The 24,212-nt window shown below is 41.4% G+C and overlaps 1 protein-coding gene across 5 annotated transcripts in view; it reads right to left on the bottom strand.

Moving 5' to 3' along the window:
* The window catches only part of STK39 (serine/threonine kinase 39), a 303,091-nt gene that overhangs the window by 12,716 nt on the left and 266,163 nt on the right, over positions 1–24,212 (bottom strand). The gene's annotated exons all lie outside the window — the stretch shown is intronic.

The raw sequence follows: 24,212 nt of genomic DNA, 5'->3' as shown, positions 1-24,212 counted from the left end.
AGAAATTAGGAGAGAGGGCCTCTTCATCATTTTTATTTTTCATGAGGAAAATCCCCTGCTGCTTCAGTAATTAGGCATCTGAAAAGTTATCTGAATATTTTAAGGAAAAAAAAACAATTTAAGAGAAAATAGTAAACATATAAATATTTTGAGAAAAGTGTTTCAAGTAGGAAGTTTGTAAGTAGAAAGAAATCTGCAAATTTTATTTTTCTCTAAGGTTGACTGAAAACAACCTAGACACAAGAATTTTCGGCAGATTAGTTTCATTTAATCCATCTGCTGTGGAGGGAAAAAATTATATATTCAATATGGCCTGTTTCTCTTTTTTAAAATTTTTAAAATTTATTTTATTTATTTATTTTTGGCTGTGTTGGGTCTTCATTGCTGCACGCGGGCTTTCTCTAGTTGCAGCCAGCGGGGGCTACTCTTCACTGCAGTGCGCGAGCTTCTCTTGGCAGCGTCTTCTCTTGTTGCGGAGCACGGGTTCTAGGTGCGCGGGCTTCAGTAGTTGTGGCACATGGACTCAGTAGCTGTGGCACACGGGCTTAGTTGCTCTGAAGAAATGTGGGATCTTCCCAGACCAGGGCTCAAACCCGTGTCCCCTGCATTGGCAGGCAGACTCTTAGCCACTGTGCCACCAGGGAAGCTCTGGCCTGTTTCTCTTCATAAACCACAATTACAAGCACCATTTTATCTTCATCTGTTGCCCTCTTAATATTTCCAATCTGAGTAACAGACAAAGTTTCATTTTTGTTAACACCCGTCTCCCCCACTTATCTTTTTCTCTCCCTTGTTTTTGCCCACACAACAAACTTACACATATCATGTACAGATCCTGGGCCACCAACCTCAATGTTCTTTCGACCTCCTCCACAGTTTCCTGAACTTACCTCAGATACTAAAATCATTTAGTAATCTACACAAGAAACATTGGCTCATGGAGTGAAAAGCTCTGCTGTAAAATTCTGCCCACTAAAGCCAGTACTGATGGTGTCAGGGCATTCTGACCATATGCAAATTGCAGCAACTGAGCTGAGTCACCCTGTTCTTAAAGCATAAAAGTGTTCTAATAGTTCCTTGGATTTGGGCTGATTTCACGAGTGGCCGTAAAGTCTTCACATGAATTTCAGTCCTTTCATTAGAGTCTCCCTGTAAATGTGGATGATTTACTGCCTTGTTCTGGGTCATCTATTTCCAGTCTGCTCTCTAATGTTCCACCCAAAGCAGAGCTGCGTCCTACACTAATTCACAACCCTCTCTCTGGTGGACACGCATCTGCGGTAGGGCCAATTTCCAAGGAACATGGCTACAAGCAAGTTGTAGCCTGGAGAGCAACAATGACCTGCTGGCATCTTAAACAATCATCCCAGAAACCACGTCCCCAACTGTGAACCCTACACCTCAGGGGACATTAGAAATTCAAATTCTGTCTTCAGCTCAAAGCAAAAATAGCAAAACTGGCCACTTACCTGATTACTCATCCCAGGTGCTAGGCTTATTTTCAATTTCGTTGATTCTAATTTGTTATAAAGTGCTACAAAATACCTTCATTTAACTGACACCACATAAAATTCAGGGTGATGCTAATTTCTCTTCTAGTAGCAATGCTCATTAAAAAAGATGGGTGTCACTGTTTCCTGCCTTCTCCTGACTGCACCTGGATTTCTAAAATAAAAACGCTCCTTACCTGGAACGTGAACTGAGAAGGAAGGGCTGGGTTAGGGCTGGCTGTTACTTTAGAGCCCCTCAAGTATATGCTGATAACTTCATGTTTTAAGATACCCTAGTTTCCAAAAAAAAAAATACGGGGCTTCTGAACCCTGCTTACTCAGTGGCCATCAACTCATTTCTGATCCCTCCTGGCTTTCCCAAATAAAACTCATTCCCCTAGTTTCTGATGCAGACTCTGTGTTATTCCTTGAACTTGTCCCTTCCCTCCTCCACAGCCCACTGTCTTTGGTCTCTGTGCTTTCTCTGTCTCTTGACCACACAGGACACAGATGATACTCACTAAGGCCCCAGGGATTGTGGCCCTCTTGCCCTACCACTGGGACTACATGATACCTTTGTGTGAGCCATCTATTTCTTGCTATTTTTGTGTCCCTGCATCACACTTCAGGCTTGAATCTCTGTCAGGGCTGGAAGTCTCTATTTGCTCTTTTGGATCACATTTGGCCTAATGTACAGTAAGTACTGCCCTTTATGAAGCTGTAATAATATCATTAACAACCACATGGAAAAAGATGCTAATGCTCAATACCCTCCTGAATCTAAACAGAGAAGGAAATAAGAGTCTCCCAGGGGTAATCTACCGGAGGCCAGGCAGCAGAGGTGACATTTCTCTGGCAAACTAAGTCAGGCATTCTCCAGACACTGTTTTCTCTACAATCTCCCTGTACTACTCAAATTCTGCACATTTTGACAGTTAGGAAAAGTAACATTTAGCTAATGACTATTTACAGTTTGTGTTTGTATTCTGAGTGATTATTCGAAAGATACACTTTTCTCCCTACGTACCAGCATATTTCACAACAATCTCATACAGTACTGATGTTCTCATGGAGATGACTTAATTCGAGCTCTTCTCAAACAACAGCTTTGGGGAAAAGCACACCAACTGAGCCCCAAGGCTGATGTATTCCCCTAGTAAGAAATTCTGAGATAAGACAAAAGCGTAGACTTGGGTTACCTGACGACGATAACGTCACAATGTGTTTTACTCAAAGACACACCCTGTAGGTTGCACTGGTGCAGAAAGGCAGCATGAAATTGCAAAGAAAGAGACATGGGTGCCAAAAGAGAATCCAAGCTCTAAGTAAGGAGAAAAGGAGAGGCTAGGAGAGTGAGTTTCTTATGGATACCGCTATAACACTAATGCAAAATTATGGCTAATTAACAATTCAGTTTGGGACAAAATAAAAGAGATTTGCCCTTGTATTTCCCCCTGATCTCTGGCGCTTATCTTCAGGAGATGCCGTGAAGCACGGTGTGCAAGAGCCTGAATTCTCCAGCCAGACCGCCTGTGTTCCAATCCTCCTGCTTAGTTAGAGCTGTGTGGCCCCGTGAACTAGGGCAAGTTTCCTTAGCCTCTCTGTGCTTGAGGTTATGCATCTGTAAAATGTGGATATTAATGGTGCCTACCTGATAGCGTTGTTCTGAGGATTAAGTTAATAACAAAGTTCTTAGGATAGTGTTTGATTTATGGCAAGTACATAAAAAACATTAGCTTATTGCCTCTACCCTGGACAACGGTGAATCTTAACTGGTTTCCTTGCATTCAGTCTAAACTTCTCAAGAGCCCTGTTTCTCACACCTGAGTTACCTGGAGAATTTAAGTCATAAATTGGAACGTGTTGCCTCCTTAGGTAATACTGTTTAACTGTTCCCATCAGCTCTGGGATAAAGCTCAAGTTTTTAATGTGGTCAAACAGACCCTCTATGGTCCAGCCTCACCTACCTCCCTGGTTTATTTTTTGTAATTTCCTACCCCAAATTTTCCCAGGAAGGGTTCTGTAACCCCCATTCTCCTCTACACCTCTACCACTGTGTGCTGAAATTATCTGTTATAGATCTGATTTTCCCCACTAAACTCTTTGATAACCCAGACAAAATCTTATCCACCTCTGCAAAAGGTTTACCTTTGACATATATGTTTGTGTGTGTGACATATATCCACATACACAGAAACTGACGATTTCTCACCACCTGCACTGCTACGACACAAGTATAGCCACCATCATCCTGTCGAGATTCGTACAATGACCTATTGTCTCCCTGCTCCCAACCCAGTCCCTCAAGTCTGGCCTCCACCCAGCAGTCAGATGAGCCTTCTAACATATAATAAGACCATGTGACTTCTCTTTTCAAAGCCCCCTGCCAGCTGTGCAGCTCAGAGTAAAAACCACAGTCTCTACAATGAGCAAGTCTCCTGGTCCATGTCTGACCTCATCCCTCACCATTCTTTCTGGCTGCCCCTGCTCCAGCCACAATAGCCTCTGTGCTGCTCCTTGAGTGTTCAAAGCAGGCTTCCACCCGAGACCCTCTGAACCTGCCATTCCCTCTGCCAGAAACGCTGCTTCTCCATGGCTCTCCCTTCCAAGTTGCTGCTCACATGTCTCTGGCTACCCTATCAACACCCCTCCACAGCTCCACTCTCTACTTCTTTACCCAGAATATTTTTCATAGCACTTATCATCACCAGACATGCTATATATTTATGAATTTTTGGATATGGCTTTTCACTTGCCACCTCACCCCCCCACGAGGCACATAAGCTCCAATGAGTCCAGGAACTTTGTCTGTCTGTTCACTGCTATGTTCCTAGTGCCTGACACATAGTGTCAATATAGAGGGCTCTAAGATTCTAAAAACCCCAGGTTAATATCCTTTTATAGAAGAATTATTCATATCTTAGAAGAAGTTCTACAAATGTGTCTCCTAAAATAATCTAATTTATTTTCCCAAAGCAAATCAATTAACTCTTGGCTCATCTCAAATGAATCCTGAGTATCCTAGGCAACCATGACTTTGAAGACTGGCTATCAACAGGCACATGAAAAGATGCTCAATCACTAATTATTAGAGAAATGCAAATCAAAACTACATTGAGGTACCACCTCACACCAGTCAGGATGGCCATCATCAAAAAGTCTACAAATAACAAATCCTGGAAAGGGTATGGAGAAAAGAGAACCTTCCCACACTGTTGGTGGGAATGTAAGCTGGTGCAGCCACTATGGAAAACAGTATGGAGGGTCCTTGAAAAACTAAAAATAGAACTACCATATGATCCAGCAATCCCACTCCTGGGCACATATCTGGACAAAACTGTAATTCAGAAAGATACATGCACCCCTATGTTCATAGCAGCACTATTCACAAGAGCCAAGACATGGAAACAACCTAAATGTCCATTGACAGATGAATGGATACAGAAGATGTGGTACATATACACAACGGAATACTACTCAGCCATAAAAAAGAACAAAATAATGCCATCTGCAGCAACATGGATGGACCTAGAGATTGTCATACTGAGTGAAGTTAAGTCAGACACAGAAAGACAAATATATGATATCACTTATATGTGGAATCTAAAAAAAAAGGGTACAAATGAACTTATTTACAAAACAGAAGTAGAGTCATGGATGTAGAAAACAAACTTATAGTTACCAGGGGATAAGGGGAGGGAGCGATAAACTGGGAGATTGGGACTGACATATATACACTACTATATATAAAATAGATAACTAATAAGAACCTGCTGTATAGCACAGGGAACTCTACTCAATATTCTATAATGGCTTATATTGGAAAAGAATCTAAAAAGAAAAAGAGTGGATATATGTATAACTGAATCACTTTGCTGTATACCTGAAACTAACACAACATTGTAAATCAACTATACGCCAATAAAAATCTAAAAAAAAAAAAAGAATGAAATAATGCCATTTGCAGCAACATGGACAGACTTAGAGACTGTCATACTAAGTAAGTCAGAATGAGAAAGACAAATACCATATGATATCACTTATACATAGAATCTAAAATATGGTGCAAATGAACCTATCTACAAAACAGAAACAGACTCACAGATATAGAAAACAGACTTGTGGTTGCCAAGGGATGGGGGGTGGAGTGGGAGAGGGAAAGACTGGGAGTTTGGGATTAACAGATGCAAACTATTATATACAGAATGGATAAACAACAAGGTCCTACTGTATAGCACAGGGAACTATACTCAATATCCTGTGATAAACCATGATGGAAAAGAATATAAAACGAATGTGTGTGTATATATATATGTGTGTGTGTATATATATATATATATATATATATATATATATATATATATACATACACATATATATATGTGTATATATATATATGTTTAACTGAATCACTTTGCTGTACAGCAAAAATTAACACAAGTTTGTAAATCAACTATAATAAAGATTAGCCATCTTTTAAAACATTGAGATACAATCGACATATAATACTATATTAGCTTCAGGTGTACAAGGTATTATTTTGATGTATGTATATATTATGAAATGATCGCCACAACAGGTCTAGTTAACATCCATCACCACATGCTGGGCCCTGGCTGTAGCCACGGTGAGTTCCCATAAGCCCTCTGACAACTGTTTCTCAGTCCACTATAGCCTTGTGTGTCTTGCGGACACCAGCCTTTCAAAGCTCGATGGTCTGGGGGCTCATCTCTCAGGCGTGGGTCTTAAAAGTTGGGGTGCCAGGTGTGGGGTTCAAACCCTCTGCTCCTCAGGGAGAAGCTTGGAGTTGAGTCCCCTCCCAATGTGGGTCATGGCAAAATTGTGTCTCCACCCCTTCTACCCGTTTCAATGTGGATTTTTCTCATTTGCCTGATATGAAGCAGTCGCTCAGCTAATTTTGGGGTTTCTTTCAGAGGAAATTGTTCCACAGGTAGCTACAGATTCAGTGTGTCTGTGGGGAGGAGGTGAGTTCAGGATCCTCCTGTGTCAACATCTTGAACTGGAACCCAGGATTTATCTTGACCTATTTCTCTCATCTGTTACTTCTAATCCATCTGCAATTTCTGACAGTTTTGCCATTAATACAGATGTGCAACGGTTTACTTCTTTTCATCTCTGCTACCTCTACCCCATTTCATCTACAAGGAACCACCAAGATTGGCCGTTTTCCATTCATTTTTTTCAGAGAGGAGAGTCTAGGTCACTCGCCAGGTAAAACAGCCAGACTAGCACAGGGGGTCCGCAGATAAAGAAAATCTACAGTGGGTAGTAGAGGATGGACATGGTGAGTATCGCTGCGACCTCAAGACCAGCTGCCACAGTGGGCACTAAAAGTCACAGCACTAACCTTCCCTGTTACAGCTCTCCCCCAGGAAATGAGACCAAGCACTCCTGGAGGAACGATTCCCAGGTGGGTCCACGCAGTGCCAGGGCAGAACAGAGTGAATACTATTTTGTGCTGTCCAGATCTTCTTGTTAGGAATGAGGCAACTGTCCTCCCATCTGCGGGGGTTATTGGCGGCTGATGACTCTCATCTTCACCCCTCTCTGGGAATTCCCTTTGCCAAAGAGTACTATCTCCCCCCGAGTCTTTGCCCTCTCCCCAAAGGCAGCCCGCATCAGTGACTGCCCACGACAGCAGAAAGGCCCTGGTGCCTCAAGGCAGGACAATCGCAAGAGTCAGCTCAGATCCAAAGCTCCTCATGGGATTAGCGGAGGCTTTGGCTGTGGCTGAATCCTAGTTTTAATTCCTCCGTCTGCAAAATTCTACTTCCTTTACTCCCTCACAGATGTCAATCATGAAAGCACTCCTCGAAAAACCACCTGCATGCAAACCTATGCCTCTGAGTCTTTTCCCGGCGAAACCTTAAGCCTCCATCCACGGAGAGACATGGTACAATCATGAAAGCACTCCTCGAAAAACCACCTGCATGCAAACCTATGCCTCTGAGTCTTTTCCCGGCGAAACCTTAAGCCTCCATCCACGGATAGACATGGTACAATCAATCACCTTAGAAGGCGTTTTCATTAACGAAATTTTAAGACAGTACAAATGATAAATAAAATATTCAAGGAAAGGGGGGAAATCAGTGTGTCATACGACATTTTTCTTTGCATTTAGCTCAGAATTAGGATCCTGGATGATGAGAAAAAGCAGTAGTTAGAAGAGATTTTAGGAATGTTCCAGGTACTATAAGCAAGCAACCTTTGAGGTCAAAATTTTAAACAGAGTTGAGTATTAGTGTTACTTACATATAGCAGGAAGGGATTACAGGATATAAAAGAAACAGAAATACCTTTGCCATCCTCCTTAAGGTTTGGGCAAATTCCAGTTTATTACTATTATCTTGGCATAATGGGAAAGTCTGAAACAGTATGGAATAGCTCAAGTGGCTGGTATTGAATGTGTCCTCTAAAATATAATAATAAAATTGATATTTTTATCCTGAATTTCCTTTACTGTGCCTAAGGTAGAGTTTTATGAACTGGACAACAGCATGGTAATGAAAGTGTCCAATAAGCATTATGTTATTATTGTTCATTCTGAAAGCAATGAAATGCTATAATCAATAAAACTGCAGCCTCATTCAGCTGGTGGAGGTAATGTACCAGTATGTTTATAGTTAACTGTGAAGAATGGCTAAACTTCACAGTCGTGCTTGCCAAGAATACCCAACATTCATCCGAGATGACGGTAAGAATTAATTTATTTGCTTTGGAAAAGAAAAGAGGATTATTGCTTAGGAGACACAGTTGTTGAGAAGTGCTTTAGTTCTTCCAAAAATAGGAAGAATTCGATAGGTGTCTTAGCCTGGGGTTTTTAGTCGTGGAACCCTCTAAATTGTAGGCAAAATTTTGTGACCACATTACTGGAGAAGGGGTGTTTAGCTTTTACCAGATTCTTATGGGGTCATGTCCTTTATAACCTTAATAATCACTGTTCCAAATGCTTACTACCATCTTTTCTTACACTAACGCAGGCAGCTTGGAGGTGGGGCCTTTTGTTTCTCTTTATAACAGCCCCTTGCTGAAGTATAACTGCCATACAATAAACTGCACATATTTAAAGAGTACAACGTGGTAAGTTTTGACACATGTATACGCCAGTAAAACTATCACCACAAGCAGGGTAATGAACACGTTCGTCACACTCCAAAACTTCCTCAGACCCTTTATAATTCTCCCCACCTTCCCCTCTTTTTATTCTCTCCAGGAAACCACTATCCTGTTTTCTGTCACGGTAAACGTGCTGTTTGCATTTTCTAAAATTTCATTCCAGTGGAGTCATAGAGTATGTACTCATTTTGTCTGGCTTTTCTCACACATCATAATTATTTTGAAATCCGTCCATGTTGCAGCGGTATCAAAAATTCTGTCCTTTTTATTGCTAAGAAGTATTCCATTGTATGAGTATATGACAGTTTATGTATTCACCTCTTGATGAACATTAGGACTGTTTCCAGGGTTTGCTGTTACAAGTAAAGCTGTCACCAACATTCAGATACAAGTCTTTGTAGAGACATACTTTCTCCTTTCACTTGGGCAGATACCTAGGAGTAGAAAGGCTAAATCATATGGTAGATATATGTTTAACTTTTAAAGAAATTGCCAAAATGTTGCGGAAGGTGATTGTGCCATTTCTGTACTCCCACCAGCAGTGTATGAGAGATCCAATTTCTTACACACTTGTCAACACTTAGTATGATCAGTCATTTTAATTTTAGCCATTCTAATTAATGTGTAGTGAAATCTCACTGTAGTTTTAAATTGTACATATTTGGTGAAGTCGTTTTACAGCCACTTTCTGACAATGAAAGTATTTAGGGGTTCCACAAATACAAGTGTGGCTTTTCTGGGTTAAGTCGAAGGCTTTTTCTAAAAAGAATCAAAAGCCTTTGTTGAGGAACCATAGGCATTTCTTCATCTGAGAGGTAAGATATGCAGAGTGTCTATCAGATCTTCTTCTAGATCATCCAGTAAATGAATAAAAAGCATTTATACAGGTATCAGACAGAGTGCAAGCAGCACCAGCCCACATCTTGGAAAATCTAGAGCTTGGAAAATCTAGAGCTTCCTGTACAGTGCAGAAACCTCAACCCTCTTCCGCTAGGGATTTTTTTAATGTATAGGTCGTAAGTCTGAGTTGAATTAAAGAAAAGAAGGAAATGATCATACCATGGAAGGCAGAAGACACAGGAAATTCATCCAACTTTGATTTCTAGAGGCATCAAGAAAAGCCTTTCCAGGTCTACAGCAAAAAAGGTTTTACTGAATTATCTAGATGTCTGGATTCCAAGAGAAGAGTCTTACACCCAGGAGCACATTCTGGAAATATTAACAAGACTACATGTGTATAAAGCATGAAGGCAAAACATACTCTGGGATTCTGATGACAATCTCACAGCCACTGTTGAGGGAAGACTTATAACACAGCAAGTATTAACTAAGGACAAACTAAGACAACAGGGCGACTGCTCTCCAATGTACTGTATGTGTAAGACTAAAAACAATTTGTGTCTCCCTCAGTGCCTATAATCCCTTGATTAAAAACAAAAACACTTACAGAAATAAGTCTGCACAACCTAAGTCTGTGTAAGTCTTTAAGCTGTCTTTACAACCTTGTAAAATCATACACATTTTAGAAAAATTCTCATCAGTCAGAGGAAATAGGCCAAAGGAAAATAAAACACTTAACTTCATAGGACTTTTTCTTATAGTCACTCTTGCTTTACCTTAATCTGTTTTATAAAGAGGTTTTGCAATAAGCATATATTAATAAGACGCACACAGCTTGAGATTTAACCCAGTGGCTTCTGAACTGGGAAAAGCTTTGGAAAAGTTAAAATTAACGAGACAGTAAACACACTGATATGAGGAGGAATGCTACTTAAATTATGGGCCAATGCAGCCATCTGAGGGAGAGCCATCTGGCATGAGCACTAACAGCGGTGAGATCTGAAGGACGCTGAGCCTGGAACGTGGTGGCAGCCTTCCAAAGACAAACATTCCTCACACATGTGGCCCGCCCACGCAGAGGAGGAGAGAGCTGGCCTTCTGTGTACATCACCTGGCACTGCTCCAGAGAAGGACACCTCTTTTATCTTCACTTCTTGAGGTTTTTTGTTTTTTTTTCTTTATTTGTGGTATATTCCAAAACATTTAACGTAAGGGTTTAGTAGCCAGTGAAAGGTACAGAGCAAGGTTGAATAATTTCCTTCTTTGATAATAAGAAATCAAAGCAATTCACGGGTTGACTGGGTCTTCACTCTAGGTTAGGCTATAGCCTAAAAAATAAAGGACATGGTCACCCTACTTATTACAGGGGAGCTAGACTGAGGCTCCCTGAAAGCAGACACCGTCAATCACCTCTAGATCTCCAGTCAGTACCCAGCACTGGGCCTAGTGCCCAGCAGGCACTAAACAAATGAACAAAGGAAAGATTGGAAAGTGCTTGGTTGCCATGATTAGAAAGTATTTTTTCAGAAGCTGATATTTTCCCCCCACAAAGATGAAGAAGATGCAGAGCTGATCAGGATGAAGTTATAAAAGCTTGTTGTATCAGACCTTCCCCCTTCCACTGTACATGACCATCTCAACCCACAGAAGTCACCTCTTCGATCTTATTAGGTGCTTAACAAACTCTTCCCTCTCCCCAAGTGGCAAAGGCCAAGGAGGTGTGGAGAGAGAGACAAGGTCTGTTTAGCTCACTGTTGTACACCCAATACCCAGCACAGGGTCTGCCTCAAAGAAGGTGCACATAACTAACGATGGGATGAATGAAAATAAACTAGTGGTGTATTTTTTTCAAAGATAACATGTTAACTCTTCTAGGAATCTGCAATTAAATCTGAGCCTTGATTTCTCATTATGGATAGGATAGATTTCACAGTAAGGAAATGTTAGGTTAATTAGAAACTAGTGGAGATGGAATTATTCTCCTTTATTGTGGAAGGAAGGGGTGAAGCCTCTCTGTTCCTGAAATTTCACCAAACCTATAAGGAGTTCAGGCATTCAAGTATACCTTCTGATTATAGTACACTGAACTTGAGACATCCTCGTCCCGGCCTCCTAAATTAGGTCTCCCAGATGCTGGAGGCTGGGTATGAGAGCTCACACTTATCCCACCTTCTAATTATGCTAGATGTATAGCGTAATGCCCTAGGTCTCCTCTCCCTGAACCATAATATGAGACTTGGACTATGTTCTCCTACCTTCCTGCGCCTGCTCCCATCCCAACTTGAAAGCTCAGAGCCTCTGGACTCTAATTTCTACTGTTTTCAACCCTCCAGAGTCTCGAGGGGGGAGGGGGGAGCAGTAGTACTAACTCAGAGATCCTTCAGATGTATATTTCATCATCAGAAAGTAGCTCACGAGGAGACAGGCTACTGAGAACTCAGCTCCTCTGTGCTGTAGGGCAAAGGCTGGGGGTGGAGGGCACGGAGTGTTAGAAGCTGTGGACGAGAACATTCAAGTTACTGCCTATTAAAATCCATGACTTTTTAAAAGCAGGTGTGTGTTCCAGTATGTATATTATATAAGCACTGCTAGTAAACTCATTCTTACAAAAGTGTGCGCCCCAAGCTGGTGTTCCTGCTAGATTTTGGGGAGGTACAGACTAGAGTAATGCAGACCTTGCCTTGCTTAGTGTGTGGGTGGATTCATAAAGGAATGGCTACCTGAGCGCTGCTGGCGGGGGAGGAGTACAGAGCAAGGACGGCACAGAGGCAAAATGCCTGGGGAGTTCTGGGCAGGATTCTAGGAAGAGGTGATACTTGAAAGAAGAGGAGGAGCTTGCCAGGTGACCGGGAGCATTCCAGGCAGAGGAAGAGCATGTGAGAGGCGGAAGCAGCGCAGGTCTGAGTGCCGCACTGCAGTGGTCCAGCGCCCTGGAGCGAGCCCGGGCTGAGGGACGAGGGGAGACACAGGTGAGGAGCTGGCAGAGGCCAGTCGTCTACGCCTGGCCCACCAAGGAGTGTGGACTTCATCTTGTAGGAACAAGGTTTTAAACATGACACCGGGTGATAATGATGTTAACGATACACACTGAAGAATGTTATCATTATTTATGAAAGTTTGGAGAAATACAAAATTTGGGTTTGGCTTTGTAAAAGGAAAAATATTTTAACAGGCATGGGATACACGCTCATTAGAATTGAAAATATCATTCAATATGTCAACTTTTTAATGCATTTTTAAATGAAAAGCTTTATACATGTACAGCAGTGTTCACATTTACTGCTCATGTAAACTGATGTTCTCACATAGACTGCGAAAGAGGTTAATAAATAAAGTCCACTGTCTGGGTTAAGAGAAATTGAAGTGGGCATTAAAATACCCGACTTTAGTACTCTCATGCAGGCAGCTCTGCCTCACATATTCTAAGATGCCTGTGTGCATGGAATGTGGGTTTTAACGCAACCAATCTTATGTAGAGGAGCTTTTTTCCTCCAGACGATTCATTAATTGAGAAATCACTGTATCTCGCTATGTTAGTTGCCCTAATTGAACAGATAAGAAACCCCCTATGAGGGAATTCATTTTTCTTTCCTGATATTGTTCTCTTACCACCAGGGTAATGGAGAAGTAAGAGCTATTATTATAAACAGATAAAAAAAAAAAAAAAAAAACAAGAGTGGGAAAAGAAATCTTCGGTGGAAGAAGTTCAGAATTTTTTGTTTGTACATTTGTTTGTTTTACCACATACTGTATGAATAAAGGTATCAGTGGAAAAGCAGCTTACAGCGTGTCCTGATGTGAGAAGGGGCATCTAGGCCTTTCTTCTTCAGGCAGGATTGCTGTACATCATTCAAGACTGGGAGGAAGCTGTTTATCCTACACCTGAGATTGTCTACAATCAGAAGGACGTTCTGATCTTTCTTCATTACCCATTTTCATAGCACACCAGTTACAACTTTATTACGTGGTAGTGCATTTTTTTTTTTAACATCTTTATTGGAGCATAAGTGCTTTACAATGGTGTGTTAGTTTCTGCTGTATAACAAAGTGAATCAGTTATATGTATACATATATCCCCATATCCCCTCCCTCTTGAGCTTCCCTCCCATGGTAGCGCATCTTAATGAAACCAGCAGCCTTACTGAATTCTTGGTGGATAAATGACATTAATTTAGGGGGAACGGTGGCTGTCTAAATAGTAAAACACAGCCTCAAGGACTCTGCAAGTGCATTACTATTACCAATAATAAATATTAAATTGCATGCTTTGGGGTATCAAGACATTTGTTCAGCACCCACTATAATCCCTAAGAAGGTACTTTTAAAAAGTAAATATCGTAAAAATCCAACAGCTTCAAAACAACCTTATATTGAAAACTGTTATAATGGGCCTGAACTTCTATCTTATTCATTGAATAAAATGCAGTACTTGGGGGAAGAAAGAAAATACAGAGTATGCCAGACACTTATATCACAGAGTCCACAGTCACAGCCTTTCTAAATCTTTAAACCACTAACACTTCTCTAGACTGGAATTCACCAGTTATGTGTGCACAGCCAACAGTGCCTACTTGCACAGTGTACTGATCTATGAGACATTCCAACCCTGTCTGGGGTGGAGAAAGCAGAGATAATCTTAAGTGGATGCTTCAGGGACATTGCCTTTAATGCCAACCCCAGTGGAGATAATGATCAAAAAGATACTTTTTGTTGCTGTTATCAGAACTTATTTGAAAGAATGCCAGGGGAAATAAGACAGCCTGCAGGAAGGATGTGCTGGGTCTCTAAGGACTGCAGGGGGACTAAATCATTCTCATGCTTAAAAACAGCAACCCAAAGCAACCTGGGAAACAACGACGGAAATTTTTGCTTCGGTCCTTGCAATGATATTGGAACTTCTGAAGGAGAAGGTTATCAACCTTTCAGAAATGTTATATATTTATAAAGGGGTCAGCTGTCACAAGTTCCTTGCATGTACATGAAACATAATAAAACGAACTGAATTTCAGATTTCCATCCCATCCCCAATAAAGAGAGAAGAGATCAACCTGCTGTCTTTCAACCTTAGATACCTGAGCATGACACATGGATTTAGACTTTTGCAACAGATAGCAGGTAAAAAATAAGCCGAAGAGATATCACATTGATTTGGGGAACAAAAACCGGAGGGAGACAAACAAAACACTTCGGGCAAGGGAACAGACAAGAAAGGAACACTGTGAGGTCATGAAGTGCAGGTAGCTTACTATCCATATAAATAAAGCTGCTGATTATCTTCGGGTTTGTCAGAGGATGCGGAGCGGGGGCTCACGCGGTGTGTCGTAATGAGATCGAGGACTAAGAGGAGTCACAAGCAATCAAGATACAGAAGAGGAGCCAGAAAAGAGATGCTGACTTGGGGATGATCATCAATAATGCACTAAGGAATAAAAAGTGAGAAGAATGTTTGGCAGCAGTGAAGAAGGCAAACAAGACTGTGGACTCTGTGTGCAGCCTCAGAGAACACGTCTGTGCTACTTATTCCGAGGCTGTTTAAGGCAGCAAGATCTCATTCACTCTGGGCAGACCTGGCTTTTCCTACCCATCGGAAGAAATCGAACGAAATGCTGCGAGATGCGATGAAAGTCGATTGCGGGTTCAAAAGACCGGGGGAAGGGGGGGCACGGCGGGCACGGGGCCGCAAGCAAAGACAATGCAGTTGCCAGCCTCACTGTAGTTTTACTACAAGCCCTCCCTACCCTTTCCCTTCTCTGGGCTTATCATAATCCTACAATTTTAGGACGTTAAGAAGAGGGTTAACAGACTTAGATTAGCCAGCTGTGAGAAGAGTAAGGTCGTACAGACTGCAGCCTTTGTAAACTCTGTGATAACATCACTCCTCTTCATAGAAACTTCTACGGCAGCAGAGCATGCATGAGAAAAATAAGACATGCTAATCCTGAGGCAAAAGGTAAATAATATTTCTCTTTCTTACTGGTGTATTTTGTTCATGACTGTCCAATCATTTAATAGAACAGATCATTAAGGAGATGACCACTGAACTTCTAATCAGATCCTGGGAAGGGCACGGCAGAGGTAACCCCAGCTGGCTGACATCCTGATGTTTGAGCATTCTGCCACTAAGCCACCCAGGGAATACTGAAACCTCCAAATAACGCCCAATTAATCATGTCTTCCTGTGTTCCTCTTAATGAGATTTTAATTTCACTGATTGCTAGCGACCACTGGTTGAACAAGCCCCGGAGCTGACAGTTCATTTTGACTTTGAGGAATTCTGCAAACTGGAATAATGAAGTGGTTCTATTTCTAAACTATTATTAATGATAACATGTTTACTGAGATTTACCATGCTCTCTATATATCAACTTGTAATCCTCGCAGTCGCCTGCCCTATGAGGATGGAACTAGCATTTGCCCCGTTTGACAGAGGACACTGAGAGATAAAGCACTGCGTGCCCAAGGTCACACAGCGAGGGAAGGGATGGGGGGGAGGACCTGAACGCCAGCAGTATGGCTCTCCAGAGCTCGTGTACACAGCCACAGTGTGTGCTGCCTCTCAGATAGCTGCTTCCTTAAAACACACAGTTACTGTTTGAAGATACTTAAAATTTGGGATTTAAGAAGCACTACTGGCGCCCTTCACGTATGGGTCCTCTCCCCTACGTCAAAGGGCAGGTGCCAGTGAAGCTTCCAACTCATCTAAAAGCCAATTTTGCTACTGCAAAGCAATCACGATGTTCCTATGAAGATCCCCTCGGGGATCCAAATAGTGAACCAAGAGAAGAAGCAAAGCAAAACACACATCACAAAGCCCTCTGTGTTCTCCAGCTTGACTGTTTTAGAAAGAATTGGGGCTAATACTTGCCAGCATAGAATACCATCATCTTTTTGAGCTTAGTGTCTTTCAGTCAAAATTTTTCAGATGCCTCAACACTGAAAACACTTGACAGCTGGTCCCAGTTAAAGCTGTAGAAAAGTAAGCTTTGAGGATTATTTTGTCATTGATGTTTCTATGTCTTGTTTCCTGCTTTAAGAAAAAAAAACAAAACAAAACTTTTTCCTTAGGTAGAAGGCTTCATCTTGTAAGGGGGGAAAAAGTGTTGCTTGAATAGAAGATGGTAACAGAGTTGATTTAGTTTACATTAAATGACAATTTTAGAAAGTCACACGTAAAATTCCTGAGAGACGAGTGTGTTTAAAACCACCTAAAAAAAACGGTGGTGTTGGGATATATTGAGAAAAATGCCTGCAGCAGGCGAAGGGGGTGAGGAGACAGGCAGCTTCACGGCTTGCGTATGCTTCGTGTGAGGGCAGCCACAGTGATACACAGGGTGCAGCTAACAACCTATGGCTTTAACCTAGAGCAGCACTGAAGACATCACCATCCTCAGACCAGCGTGCTCAGCCCCCAGAGACCCAGGGTGAGCAGTACTCCCAGCTGTTACTTTTCTTCCTCAACACTGACATCCCTTAGTTAATACGGCTGAGACTAGGCTAGGGCAGGGCTGAGGATGTGACCAATGGTCCATCACTCATTAGCTGCTTCAGGGCTTTAAACCCACTCTCAGTCATCATAAGGAACCACCATATGGATGGAGCATCCTCTAAGCAATAAAGCCAGTCACTCTCCCAAACAAGGAATAAAAAGTACCGTGGTGAATGCGGGATCATGCGTGTGGTTTTGAAAGTCCAATGCTTGGCAGTAACATCAGGGAACTGACCCTTACAGCGAACTGTCAGGTTAATTGTCTTCACTAAATAGCTATCCTCTGGTGGAATTCCCTTGCTACCCAATACATTCCTATCCACCGTCCCTAAAGAACCAAGAGCACCTGGTTCAGGGAATTTGTCTGCTTTTTATGCAAGAACAAGTAAAACAAAATCAGAATGCTAAATATTCAATCAATGCTGGAAGAGGGGGGGGGGGGCGGGTAAATTTGACACCTAAGAGGTCCCTGGCGAGGATGGCCAGGCGGCAAGTGGGTAATGGAGTGACTGGGACTGAGTTGAAGGTTTGGACTCCGAAGTGCAGAATAGTTATTCAAGAAACCTCAAAAGGATATTGTTTGTAAGTTTTCATCCCTATTCATATATCCAGAAACAGGTATTTTTTTCTAGAAGATCAAAAATGAAATAGTCACCTGGTCCCATTGAATGTTATTTCCATCATACACATTAGGGACAGGGACTTTTTTAAATTGCAGGAAACTCTGAACTAAAAAAAGAAAACACATCAATCACCCATTAGAAGCATAACTAAATAAACAGGGTGTTAGGCAACAGGAAAAGCATGATCCAAGTTGCCCAGGCCGATGCATAAGAGAACTTATTTTTAAATGCAGTGATGGTAGATTAAATAACTTCTAGCTGCTATTAGAATAGAATTGAACGTGAGATATAATACCAAGTCTAACTGAAAAGAAGCAATAGGTTGAAACCTTAAGAACAAATTAGAAACATGGTCAAACACCAACTAAATGGTTATTAGAAACTAAACTAAAAAAAAAAAGACAAAACCTCATCCAACGTATATTTCAATAAGGTAAGAATGCAGCTAATGACAAAGTAAAGGAGGACAATTATATCTCTTCACCAATCCACCTTATCCAAGATGCAGCTGCCTGGGATTACAAAAGAGAAGCAGAAAAGACAGCAGGGCCCTGGCGTTTGATATGCAGGCTCTCATAAGACAAATGAGGCGCCCTGTTCACAGCCAAATGACATTGTGGCAAGATTATACAGAGGATTTATTTCTGGCTGGCTGGAGGTCAGTCAAATATATATGTTTTCCATTTCCCGAAAGTTAATCTGCCATAGGCCCACAGTGCGCTGTTCAAACATACATTCAATTCTTATTGTAGCAGAGTCCGAAATTTGGCAGTGTTCTAGATGAGATATTGGCATTAGGCTTTTAATGAGAAATGGTGAGATAAAAGTGATGAATTCATTCTTGCCTGGGTAATGTAGTAAAAAAATGATTGCATTCCAGCTTCTGGTTTCCGAGACATAATTCTGGAAAACAGAAAGCTCCAGAATGCCCATCCGGCTTAGTCTATGAATCTGAACAGTACAAATGCAGACCCCAATTTTGGCTGCTAACACATGCCGGCAATTTGACTAAGACCAAAACAACCCAATAGCAAAGAAGAACCTCATACATTTTTATAGCATGTACAAGGGTATGTCTTAAGTGAACTCGATCATTCATTCATTCAACAAATCAACACATATTTATTGGTATCTACTAAGCACTCAGTATTATTTTATTCTTCTAGTGTTCTAAGGTACACCAGTCAAGAAAGCAGGAGAAAACCCTGTGTGCATGGAGCTTGGTCCAGTAATGAGTGTACTTTCTCAGCAGAGCCACTGAACGCCCAGCATTTTCCAGAAACTACCTTTTACCAGGCATTACTAGCCACAGTGCCCAAACAGAGTCCAAAGTGGCAGAAACCTAGGAACCTGGAATGGGGGGGGGGGATGCCATGGGGAAATAATGGAGAGTAACTAGCTTCAGTTTTAAGGACCATCCAGATTACCTAGATGGGTAAAGTAACAAACACTTACTATCTGGGATTACTTAGCAGATGTTATAAACTTTCAAAACTTGCTGGTCTGCACAATCCTATTAATCATAAAAGTGTTATAAATCACTACTGGGAGAACATAAGAGTTTCTTTCAACTTACATACTTCTCCAATGATGGAACTTCCCATGACAAACATCTAAATCAGACTAGAAAAACGAAGCCAAGAACAGAGCATTATTCTAGGTTGTGTGCCTGGTCTGAGACTATCATTAGCGTTGGAATATTCAGCCCCGGGCAGCACCCTGGTTAGGAAGTGGGAGAATGGTGACCTAAGAAGTGACAGTCTGCCTAAACATAATCTGAAGGGATGTGAGTTAGAGTTTCAATATGAGTTTGTCTGATGGGGGTGGGAGAGGTCTTGGAGGTAGTTCAAAACTATAATCCTCAAGAGCAATAAGGGGATGTTAGGATGACACTGTAATCAACCTTGAGCAAGAACACCGTGTGTTGCTGCTGCCGCCTGATTACTGAGCCATAGGAACACGGCATATAAGTTCATGCTGCAGTTTTACATGTCAGATCGGGAGCACATACTGATTGAGCTCTATCAATAAAGAATTAATAAATGAGCAGGGAATCTGCATAGGAGACAGAAGCCCAGGAGGAGTGACCCCACAGTGGGTGTTCTTAAAGGGGGTGCTCCTGCAGGCACTGGCTGTGACTGACCGAGGGCCTGGCCCCCTGAGAAGTCTGTGTCTCCTTAGCTATCCACGGTCAATCCTCGTGATTACAGATGGCTCTTCCTCCCTTACGGGAAATGGTTTAGGACTTTATGATCTACTGGTTCGGTATTAAATCTTTTCCCAAACTGGCCAGTTAGGTGCCTACTGAATTCTTCTGGTCCAAGATCACGTCTAAGCATGATGTTGATTTCCAATGAGTTATAAGGGAGATGCGAGCCTTTAAAAAGCTGTAGAGCCTTAGGTCAATAGCCTGATCCAAGAGGAAACAACTGTACTTGTATTTTGCTCAGAAAAATATTCTTAAGCTAACTTTATCTAGGTCTGCAGGGCCGATATGCTATGTATGTAGGGAGAAAACAGGATGGCACCAGTTAGCACTAATGCACTCTACAGGGGTCAGAAACTCAAATGTCTTCAGGGGCCAGGGAGATCATGTAAATCATTCAGAGAGGAGGGGGCAGAATTTTTCCATTTAGGATTTTATGCCAGTTGTTTTCAGATCTTCTGGTTTTTCTAAGACAAGCCAGAAGTGGATCTTATGTCCACTCTCTCTCAATTTTTAAATGTTGGCAACTGATTCCAAAATTTAATAACATTGTCTAAGCCAGACAGAATACATTTGTAGGGAAGATCCAAGCCTGGGCCACTAGGTGGTCACCTCTGCAGTACAGCAAAAGAAAAATAATAAATAAATAAAAATAAAATACCAGAAGGAACTGCTGGAAACCGGAGCCGGGGCAGAAAAAAGGATGTGGGATGAACTAATGACTAAAATGTGGTTCTGAGGCTTTGCAGTAAAAACTTGAAGCTCAACAGATTTCAATTTTGGTATGCCAACAGAGGAAGAAAATTCCACAGGCAGAGAGACACTCAATTAAGACTGCCTAGGCTCATTTCCTCAAGAACCGTGATTAAATTAAGACATGAGATAGAAAATGCAGGCTGAAGTAATTTTAAAAATCAGTTTTTCACAGTTTGGGACTTATTTTTTAACATATTCAAACACAAGAGTCATGGTTTAAAGTCAGGGGAAAGTCTATAATACATAATGAAGGTTGAGCTTTTGCATACCAAATGCAGTTAAAGAAATGGAACAAAACAACACAGTCAGCAGTGAAGCACCAAGTGTGCACCAACTTGAAAAGAGGGCTTGTCTATTAAAAAAAAACCTATACAGCATGCAAAATCCAAAAACAGGTGCATACACAACCTAGATTTTCCTCTTCTGTCAAGTATGAGGCACTCACCAATGAAATATGAGCACAAAGGAAGGCACATTTTGGTTCTTCCTCCTCTTTAATATTCCTCGCTTTTGAAAATGGGCTGCAAATAGCACATCTCAATAGCACATCTGAAAGATATGTTACGCTACCATGGCCTAACCTAAACACAGCACAATAAATATTTCTTGTCTACACCAAGAATATAGACAGTTTAAAAGAAGACAATTTTAAAAGGTAGAAGATGGGCAAGAATACCACAGGGCCAGCAGTGGCTACTGCGGCTGATGCCCCACAATCAGTTCATGGGTATCTCAGCGCCCCACCCCCATGGGGCCTGTTTAGGGCTGGGCAGATGGATGGTAAGCCAATGTGGACCAATGACAGAGGGGGAAAGGCTTGCTGGGGGCTTCTAAGAGAGAAACTTTCTTGCTCCTTAGTAAGGACCACAAAAAGCCAAATGTGAAGTAGGAAACATGCAGCACTTTTTGCCTCTTAGGACAGTGAAGGGAATGAGACTTGGGATAAAAGCCAAAGCTGTGGAGAACCGGGCTAAGAGAGGAAAGACCGAAGGTCCTGATTGATGCCGCTGAGATGCTAAACAACCCTGAAACCTTCCCTTCCTCTAGGCATTTCCAGTTCTATAATCTAGGAGTCCTTCTTGTTAAAACCATTTTAACAGACTTTTCTGCTACTTGTAGCTTAAATCACTCCAACTGAAAATGCACTTTCCCCTGGAGAATCATTCAAATTCTTCAAAATGTTAAGGGTCCATTTTCACCCAGTGTGGTTTCTGGGTGAAAATCAGTGATAGGCACTGATTTTGTTCCTACAAAAACATAGAACTATAGAGAAAAAGATTCCCTTTGTCTTATCCGTTTCTTAAAACACTGTAATCTGCCAGGAATGATGTATTTTATTTGGAAATGAATGTCAACAGGCTAAATACAAATGGAGCCATTTTTTTCACACTATCCGAGAGAGATTCCTTTGGAGTCTCCGCAATGGAAAGCTTTCTGGGTTTGACCCAAACAATTTCTTTTGCCAGTTCTGGAATACAGTCTTACACCAACCCGTGAACAGCTTAAGTGAATGGCAAGAGTACATACCAGTACCCAAAACGTTACTAAAGACTTACAGAGCTTTCACTGCTATGAGCACAAGGAAATGACAGTCTCAAATATTATATGAACATAATTTGTTCTTAAAACACTATCTACAAGAACTGCTACACCGTCAATAACCATCTTCCCACCCACCAAGAAAAAAGCAGTACTTGAGGTTAGGTGTGTAGTAAATGATACTCATAATACAGTTACTAGTAAAGAAATATCAACATTACTGATTTCAATATTTATACACAATGCTCAATGCAAATATTTAAATATCATTTCATGGGCTTTGTTTTTTTTATTGAGATGAAATTCACATAACAAAAGAGTAACTCTTTTTAAAGTGAATAATCTGGTGGCATTTAGTACATTCAAAATGTTGTGCAACCACAACCTCTATCTAGTTCTAAAACACTTTCATTTCCCTGAAAGAAAACCCCACACCCAATAAGCAGTCACTCCCCATCCCCACCTCCTGGCAACCACTAATCCGTTTTCTGTCTCTATGGATTTATCTATTCTGGATATTTATATGAAATGGAATCATACAATATGTGACCTTTTGTGTCTAGTTATTTCACTTAGCATAATGCTTTCAAGGTTCATTTCATAGAATTTTAATAAACTTAAAAATTATGCCAGAAAGAGTGTTCGGTTTAGAACTCCCTGGAGAGAAGTCTCTAGCACAGCTACAGAGACAGACCCTGTATGGGCCCAAACAAAGAAAAATAATAACAGACAAAGTTAAAGCCTTCAGGTCATAAAAATCAACTATACAAACGCAGAATAAGAGCACACTGGGTAAGTAGCATCCAGAGGGAAAAAGATTCTAAAAGGGGATGCAGGAAGGGAGTGACATGCAACAAATATGTCAAAAACAATGAAATCTCAGTGATAAGTGTGTACGTCAACAGTACTTTACAGACTTCTCTGGATATTTGAAATATTTAATAATAAAAACATGAAAAAAATTAAAAGAGTAAGTAGTTTTTTGGCTGAGAAGTTCACTATAAAACCATGACATCTATTTTATTTAAAATTCTCATATAGTATTTGATGCCATTAGCTGAAATGTAGTATTCCCCTCACAAATGAAGGGTCCCCAAGCCCTGCAACCCCCATATCGCATTAGGAATTTGGAGTTCGTATACAATATTGACAGGGACTACCCTTCAGGAGGATTCAGATAAACTACAGGGCATCAAGAGAGATGAGATAGAGGAGGTTTTAAAAAGGATATTGGGGCTTCCCTGGTGGCGCAGTGGTTGAGAATCCGCCTGCCAATGCAGGGTACACGGGTTCGTGCCCTGGTCTGGGAAGATCCCACATCCCACGTGCCGTGGAGCGACTAGGCCCGTGAGCCACAACTACTGAGCCTGCGCGTCTGGAGCCTGTGCTCCGCAACAAGAGAGGCCGCGATAGTGAGAGGCCCGCGCACCGCGATGAAGAGTGGCCCCCGCTTGCCGCAACTAGAGAAAGCCCTCGCACAGAAACGAAGACTCAACACAGCCATAAATAAATAAATAAATAAATAAATAAATAAATAAATAAATAAATAAATAAACAAATAAATAAAATAAATTTTTAAAAAAAAAGATATTGCCACCCAAGAAAGTTCATTAAGAAAAGGAGATAAGGGGAAGCTTTGGCAGTTTAAAATATTTGAATAAATACTTGAAAAAGGGATTAGATGTGTTCTGCATTGCTCGAGAGGCCAGAAATTAAAGAGAGTGGATCTGGCTCAGGATAAAGACCTTCCAACCAGTAATTCACAACAATGGTGCCTCTCACCAGGGGAAGCTCCGCAGCAGTAGAGACAGTCAGCGAGCTAGTGACCCCCTCACACACCTCCCCTTCCCTGCCCCCTCGGCCTGTGCAGACACACAGGACCCCAGGCTTAGAAGGGCTCTGCGCTTGCTTTAATGCGCCACAGTCACCATTTTGAACTTATTAATTTTAGAACAATAGACCCTGCATTTTCATCTTGCACTGGGCTGTGCAAATTATGTAGTCAATCCTGTGTGTAGGTGTAGAAGAAATACTCTAATCTGATGAAGTTGGCAGTGCTATTTGGTTGGTTAATGCAAAAAGGCAGTTTAGGCAGGGAAACATAGAACTGTGATACAAATAAACCTTAAAATTAA

The sequence above is a fragment of the Balaenoptera borealis genome (assembly GCF_965194805.1).
Source record: "Balaenoptera borealis genome assembly, chromosome: 6".
Lineage (NCBI taxonomy): Eukaryota > Metazoa > Chordata > Mammalia > Artiodactyla > Balaenopteridae > Balaenoptera > Balaenoptera borealis.
This window is presented reverse-complemented; position numbering and strand designations above follow the sequence as displayed.